We start from the raw sequence: 8,122 nt of genomic DNA, 5'->3' as shown, positions 1-8,122 counted from the left end.
GGCAATTTTAAAAAAAATAACAAAAAAGTGGGTTGATCAATCTTCTTTGTAAATCCCACTTATAAATAAAGTATTTTGTATTTTTAAAAAAAAATTAGGATCTGTACGTAAATCACTCAAAATGAAAGTAGAAATGGGGTTGAGGTCATAATGGTAGCCCCACGTGCGACTCACCTTTTAATCTAGGTTTTCACACATTCAAAAACCACTAACTATTTCTAAAATGATACCACTAACTACCGCTAACTATTTCTAAAATGGGGACTGTATTTCCTGAATGATCAACCCAAAAAGAAAAAAAAAAAAAAAAAAAAAGGATAAAAAAAAATATTGGCCCTGTCAGGGATGCGCTGGACCGGGCCGGGCATAACTGCCATGCAGGCCCCCCCAAGCTTTCTCCGCGAAAATACGCCTAGCGGAAAGTTTCTCCTCTCGTTTGAGCAATTCTTGTCCCATGTTTCTCTCTCTAAATATGAACCTGGACTTGCAGATTATCCAACATTTTCCCCGATTCGTTTCCAACTGGTTATCTTTCATCTCTCTCATCCATCATACCAATTCTGCCTTTTCTGCATTCTCTCTCTAAATTTCGACAACCTCTATTGAGAGACGATCGAACCCTAATTCGTCCATGTTTCTCTCTCTAAATTTTGACAATCTCCACTGAGAGGCCGTGAAACCCCATTACCCCAATGGATACTTAACCAGTTGTATTTTCCCTTGGTAATCCTATTGTTCATGCTGAAGAAAATCAAGATCCTGTCTCTTTCTGCGGCTCTAATGTCCAAATTCCAGAACCATGGTGTGGTCCTTCAACCTGGTCCTTAAATGGTCCGTACTCAAATTTGATCAGAGATTTGCAGTTTCTGAGCTCCTCTTTGAAGAGGATTCCTGAGAAATTTAAAGTAATTTAGGAAAGGCGTCCTTTCAATTTGCGGTCAATTAATCCTAACAATCAAAGCTCCGAGTGCAGAAATGCTCATCCAAAGGTGAGGAATGAATTCATTGTCTCCCAATTCAGTAATCGTATAATCCTGTCCATGTATGAATTCTATTATGTGATGAATATGGTTTATGATTATTCTATAAAGTGTATGATATGAATAACATTTGAGTATTCTTATTTGTTTAGCTTTCATTTTTTTTTTTTTGGAGGGTTTTCCAAGAGTGTGAGTTGATAGCAGTTGATGATGAAAGTGGGGATGTCTAATTGCATAATTCAGTAATTGTATGATTCCTTTGGAAAGTGAAAATATTGTGTGTGATTATTCTGTGAAAAGCATGAATCAGACATAAAGTTAGGCATTTTTATTTTTCTTTATCTTCTGGGTAATTTTGCAGGGGGTGATTTGATGATGGATAATGGTGAAAATGGGAATGTCCAACTTTACATGAGTACTTGTACGAATGCTTGATAATGTGAGAAATTATTATTGAGAGTAAAACTTGGGCTTTTTTTTTTTTTTTTTTTGGGTTTTTACAGGGGATTTTGCAGGGCTGATTTGATGATGGGAAGTGTTTGGGAACTCGGGCCAGGTACTCGGTCCTCCCCCAACGTGCGTCACTCGGACATGTCCGCCCCAGTCCTATACATGGCCAAAAACCCTAGAAAATTTTAAAAAAATTCAAATAAGCTTAAAAAGAATTGAGAAAAGGATTTAGAAAAATTTAATTTATTGTAAGGGACATTTAAAACAATTCTAAAAAAAATAAAAATATGGATTATGTCAAAAGACATCAATCTTTGCCAAAAACATGCAAATCGTATAATTTTTTTTGCAAAACAGTCGTATATTTTTTACCAGTTTTTGAAAAATTTTGAGATTTTTTTTTATGTACCCCAAGATGTACATACAACTTGGGCAACTTGGACCCATATGCCAAGTAACTGGGCTGAGTTTGAGTGGACTCGGCAAAGTCTCGTAACAGTGATGATGGGTCATGGTGAATTCAAGAGTGTCCAATCATAAAATTCAATCTGTATGATTCCTTAATAAAGTGAAAAATATGGCTTCTGATTACGCCATGAATAGTCTGAATCACACTTTCTAATTGTAAGCTGGGTATTTTTTTTTTTCTATTTTTTTTTCATGGGTTCAATGTTTTCAAACTTGGCTCGAGCCTTGGACTTGGCCCTAGCTGGAGCTGAATAACTTGGTTGAGTTCGAGATCAAAATTACCTGTATAATTTTTGTAAACTGATTCCACAATTTTATATAATGTGAATTGTCTTTTAATTAGCCCAAGGTTTACGTGGTTCTCAGCTCGGCTAGGGAGTACTTGAATATTCTTCAGGTATATTGCAGTATGGATATAGTTGTTTGAAATTTGGATCGAAGTTTTACAATCTAATTGAAATATGACTCATTGATAAAATGAAAAAAAAATATGTTCTGAATTAATCTATCAAGAATCTGAATAATACTTACAATTTTTTTGGTTTTTACTTTCCTGAGGTTTTTTTGCATTGTATGGTTTGATGATGGGTGATGGTCGAAGTGGGAAGGTCCAATTGTATAGTTCAATAATTCTATGTTTCCTTGATAAAGTGAAAAATATGGTTTGTGATTGTTCTATGAAGAGTCTGAATGAGATCTACAATTAGGTTTTTCTAGTTTTTGTTTTCTTGGATATCTTGCAGAGGGTGATTCGATGAAAGGTGATGGTGACAATTGGAACGTGAATTCATAGTTGAATAAGGCCCTGTTTTGATAACTTTTTTACTACTTCACCAAGGTGTGTTTGATAACCGTGGAATCCCTGTTTGATAACTTTTTTACTACTTCACCAAGGGTGTGTTTGATAACCGTGAAGAGGCGAGAATTCGTGAATTTCCCACCTTTCGGTACTTGGGCAACTTTCACCCATTTATTCTGATGAAAATTGCTAATTACATGTATTTTTCCATAATTTTTTGTCATAGAAAAAGCCGGAGACCATCAAGATAGGTGGTCTACGACCTTTTCCCATGGTGAATGATGTGCAAAATCATCCTATCCTCTGAGCATTTAATACCCCACTTTTTAAAAAGCTTAAAAAGTTATTTTTTTAATTTAAAGCTTATAAACCTGCCCCTTTTATTTGCATGAGATATTTATTAGTAATGGGACTTCGCTTGCCCTTGGTTCTGCCAATTTTAGGGAGACTTTAGGGTGAGCATTCTTCATTAAATGAGCATTTAATGCTCAATTTTTTTAAAAGTGTAAAAGTTGAGTTATTTTTTTAGTTTGGAGCCCCTTTTATATGCATGAGTTATTTATTAGCAATGAGACTTCAATCACCCTCAGTTAGGTTGAGCCCATAGTCCGGCGATTAATCGCTGATTTTTTGAAAAATTCGGCGTTTTTTTTGAAAAACGTTTAAAACAACGTTTTTTTGAAAAGTTCGTCTAAAAATCGCGTTTTTTTCATTAAAACGTTAAAAATGCTTTTTTTGGAGAACGAATTAGACGGGCCCAAAAAAAATCATTTTTACTTGTATTTTTTTAAAAAAAGAAAAAAAAAATCCTGATGTGTAATTTCTAAAAAAACATATTATTTCCATAAAAAAAAAATCCTAACAGAGAAAACCCCTGTTCCTGCAAATTTCATAATCTTCATGTTCCTGAAAAAACGTATTATGTCCATCAACAAACCTAATATTCATTTTCTTGCAAATTTCATGATCTTCATGCTCCTGAAACCCGCATCCCCAAGAACCCCATTTGATTTTCTCTCTCCCCATCCCCAATTTTGAGCTTTTTTCAAACTCACAAAGCAAAACCCCCATCCCCAATTTTGAAGAAGCATATCCTGTTTCAATGAAACACAGGTCTTCCAAAGACCTTGCTGTTCTATCGAGCTTCCTTATCAGTGAGATCAGGGGAGAAGAGAGTTCTATCACGCTTCTTCTTGTTCTCAGGTCTTCCAAAGCCTTGCTCCATCTTTTTCCCAAAAATCTTCAAGCTCACCAATGGTTTTGAAGAAGCAGTTTTCAATGAGAACAACTATATAAAGTATAAAGTAACCTTTATATTAACCATAGTTATAAGTGACTTAACCATAGTTAAAGCATTTAATGATAAAAAAAAAAATGTGCATTTTTTTGGGTATATTGATATTTGCTAAAGTATTTAAGTAGATTTTGGGTATGTTGATATTTAAGTAGATTTGATATTTGTTGATATTTAATTGTGCCTTTTTTTTTTTGGGTAGGTGATATTTACGTAGATTTGATATTTGTTGAAGTATTGAATGTGAAGATTTATATGGTGTATGTTGGCTATGTTGATATTTAAATAGATTTGATATTTGTAAAAAAAAAATTGTGCCTTTTTTTGGCTATGTTGATATTTAAGTGGATTTGATATTTGTTGAAGTATTTAATGTGAAAATTTATATGGTGCACTTTTTTTGTTTTTTTTAAGTAGTTGTGATCTTCGTTAAATTATTTAATGTGAAAATTTATATCGTGTATTTTTTTTTTTGGTATGAAGTAGTTGTGATCTTTGTTAACTTATCCAATTTTTTTACTCCGATTTTTTTAGCCTAGTCCGATATATTGGCGATATCTTTCCATGAAGTATTTTTGCCGATCCGTATTTTTTGTCTGATTTTTTCATCTGACTTTTTAAAATAAAAATGATTTTTCCTGACTTTAAGGTAAGCCGATTTATTGAAAATCCCCGACTTGCTAACTATGGTTGAGCCACTAAGATTTTTCTTTCTCTCTCCTCCAAGACTATACTCAATTTCTGCTTAACCTTACTTCTTTTTTTCTAGGACTCTCTCTTTCAAGGGCCTACCTTTGTCTCTCCCTTTATGCTTTAGGATCCTTCCCCTCTCTCCCTTGACTCCTTAGGATCCTTCCCCTCTCTCCTTTTGGATTCTCTCTCTACTAAAGACCTATTAGAGACTTATTATGATCAATTTACAACATATTGTACTAGTTATCCGGATGCTCTCTATAAAAGTGATTGCATTGATTTTCAAGATTGTTTCTTAAACAAAAGAAATTGACTGCTCGAATTTTCCAACTAAATTATTAAACTGGGGAAAGCGATTGTACCAATTTTTCTAATGTTTTCAAAATTCGAAGTATTCTCAGGGATTACTTGGGATTTTGGAAACATCACAAAAGTTGGTGCAATCACTTTTTCCATTTTGATAGTTTAGCTGAAAAATTGGAACAATCAATTTCCTTGAGAATTTATCTGAAAAATCGGTACAGTCACTTTTTTAAGACATATGAAAAACTAATACAATATGTTCTAAATTGATCATAATAGGTTCTAGTAGAGAGATAATCTAGAGGGAGAGAGGGAAAAGGAGAGAGAAAGGTAGGCCCTTGGAAGTGAGAGAGTCCTATAAAGAAATAGATGAGGTGTAGGAGAGATAGAGTACTCTTTGAGGAGAGAGAAAAAATAAGCAAAGCCTCTCCAAAAAGGGTATGATTTTAAGCTTTAAACTAAAAAATAACTTAATTTTCTACACTTTTTAAAAAGTTGAGCATTAAATGCTCATTTATTGAGGGTGGGATGATTTTCACTATGGGAGAAAGTCGCATACAACTATCTTGGTGGTCTTCGACGTTGCATGTAGTAGGGAACGACAAAGAAATACATGAAAATTTGTTTGGCCGACTTTCATCCAAACAAATGGGTGAAAGCTTCCCCAGCACTGAAAAGGTGAGAAAATTATGAATTTTCTCGCCTTTTCATGGTTATCAAACACGGCCCTATTCTCTGAAAGAAGCACAATCTGAAACTGGCAATGGAATGCTCATTCAAAAGGTAAGAACCCTTAACACGTTTACTTCCATTTCAGCAAAGGTGAGGCCCTGCTGAATCATATAGTTTTGATCCTCTTGCTTCCATTGCATTGTTTTTTGAAGGTCATTGTGCTTCCAAGTTGGTTTTGCATTGTGTTTTGCTGGTCCGTGTTGATCTTATAATTCTCTGTATATATATGAAACAATTAGAGCTGCCAATTTGATATTTTCAGAGGATTCATGTTCAGTTTGCTCTCAAATTGGGAAAAAAAAAAAATGCTCTCCAATGGATACAAGATTACATGACCTTGTCTAGTTATCTGAAACGGAAGAAGGCACTTGTATGCTTACCTTCTTTATGTTATTTGCCTAGATAGAAGTGGTGTCTATATGTGTGTGCCACATTGAGAGAGAGAGAGAGAAAGAGAGAGATGAATAATTCTTTAACCATCTCAAATACACTTTGTTAAAGAAAGGGACCGGTTTCTATGCAGCCAAGCCCGCATATGTAGAAATGTGGGCCTCTTAATAAATCTATTTTTGAGATGGATTTTAAGACTTAATTTTTAAGGACATGTAATCTCTAACATGGAGATCATGAATATGAAATAAATAAATAAATTTTAAAAACTAGAAATAATAATTCTAGTAGGAAAACATTTGGACCGTTAGTTTCCATTGTTTTTAGATGGAACACCTACTTGCATCCATCTTCAAGATGGATGCTTTACACTTTCTAGACCGCATATGTAGAAATGAGGTCCGGCCCGCATGAAACAATTTTCCTAAAGAAAGTGTATACTGGGTTAATATAGAAGGTGTATATTGTAAGCAGTGTGTATGGGAAGGGTAGGTATAATATCTTTTATTTTATGGTAAATCTAGGTATAGTATAGGTGCCTATGATTTATTCTTATTATTGTCATCTACATTTGTCTATATAAAACAAGCCTGTTTAGTCATATTAATCAATGGATACTTAGAGTCTCTTCTGAGAAACTTGAGACTCTAACATGGCATCAGAGCCGTAGATCATTTTCGTCCTATCCCAGTTTGCTCCTGTCTGTCCAAGTCTGTTGTTGCCTGATCCTGCCCATTACTGTCAGCGAGTGGTTCTTTGGTCACTTGTTCTTTTGGACGATTAGGATTTGTTGGCTTTTTCAAGCATACTTGTTCTTTCGACTATCTACACTAGGTTTTCTCTCTAAATGAAGACTTCAGTTTTCAACTATTTGTCATCTCTTATATTTGTCTTTTGTCTTGTAGTGCTGTGTCTTTCTTCTAATGCCTAGTGGTTATGAGCATGTACTTCTTTTGAGTTGTAGAAGATAGTAAGATGGTCATGCTGTATGGACATGGTAGCCACATTTAGGTAGAGAGAGAATATTTTTTGTGCACAATTATCTTTGCTTTTGGTGCATATGGGTCATCCACATACTGGGCTGTGTTGCGTGTTTTCCTTGGATTTGAATAATATGAGCATGCTTTGTATTGTAATGTAAAGCAGACATTGGGGATTCGGTTAATAGTTCAAGTGGCTCCTATTGCTCTTTGGTTTGTGCGGCTGTTAAAAAAATAAAGAATCCTTGTTCCCATTGTTCACTAGGGTACTTCTCTTTGTTTCCTGTCCAACTAAAGTATGATATCAGAGTCTGATGCTCTGCTATTGCTCGATCCTGTATTTTCTTGTCTGCGAGCTGATGAACCAGTCTCGAATTTGCACTATAAAAAACGAGTTGTGTTGGCTCTTTCAGTTGCCACTTTGTTTTTTCAGTTGTCCCGATTCTTTCTCTATCTCTGGCGAAGATTTGAAGTTTTTGTCCATTACTGAAGTCTGCTGATTTGTCATTGCTCGAGCTGCTCTATTATTGCCTTTTGTTTATGCGGCTTGCTGATCAGTTTTTGCTCGAGTTTGTCCTAATCTGCTTGCTGATTCATCTTGTATCTTATTGTTCTAAGCTCTGAATCTAAGGTCCAATTGTGGTTGTTGATCAAGCAATCTGAAACTATGCACATGAAGATCCAACTGCTAGATTCCGAAAATTGTTGTTCAAACTCCAGTTGCTCTATCTCAAAGCTTCTCGAGTTTGAGGGGGAGTGTTAAAAAAAGTGCATGTAATCTACCGGGTTAGTGTATAATGTAATCAGTTTGTATGGGAAAGCTAGGTATCGTATCTTGTATTTTATGGTATGTCTGAGTATAATATAGGTGCCTATGATTTATTTCTATTCTTGTCATCTGTATAAGATAAGCTTGTATTTTTGAGACTCGGTTTTATCCCCCATCCTCTCCCCTTAGTTTCCAGTTCTGAATATTATGGCCATATTTGTCTGTATATTTAAGTGATTCTGTATGTTATTTGGTTATGAAGTA

The 8,122-nt window shown here is 34.8% G+C and overlaps 2 long non-coding RNA genes across 2 annotated transcripts; both read left to right on the top strand.

Annotated features, from left to right (window-relative positions):
* Positions 1-497: 497 nt before the first annotated feature.
* LOC110007236 (uncharacterized) lies at positions 498-2,240 on the top strand. Its single transcript, XR_002280909.2, has 2 exons — positions 498-989; positions 1,484-2,240. It is a non-coding gene; the product is annotated as an uncharacterized LOC110007236 (long non-coding RNA).
* Positions 2,241-3,573: 1,333 nt separating this feature from the next.
* LOC148780222 (uncharacterized) lies at positions 3,574-8,113 on the top strand. Its single transcript, XR_016042070.1, has 2 exons — positions 3,574-5,770; positions 7,708-8,113. It is a non-coding gene; the product is annotated as an uncharacterized LOC148780222 (long non-coding RNA).
* The last annotated feature ends 9 nt before the right edge of the window (positions 8,114-8,122 follow it).

This window comes from Amborella trichopoda, chromosome 10 (assembly GCF_054954075.1).
Source record: "Amborella trichopoda isolate Santa Cruz 75 chromosome 10, AtrichopodaSantaCruz75HAP2 v2.0, whole genome shotgun sequence".
Taxonomy (NCBI): domain Eukaryota; kingdom Viridiplantae; phylum Streptophyta; class Magnoliopsida; order Amborellales; family Amborellaceae; genus Amborella; species Amborella trichopoda.
This window is presented reverse-complemented; position numbering and strand designations above follow the sequence as displayed.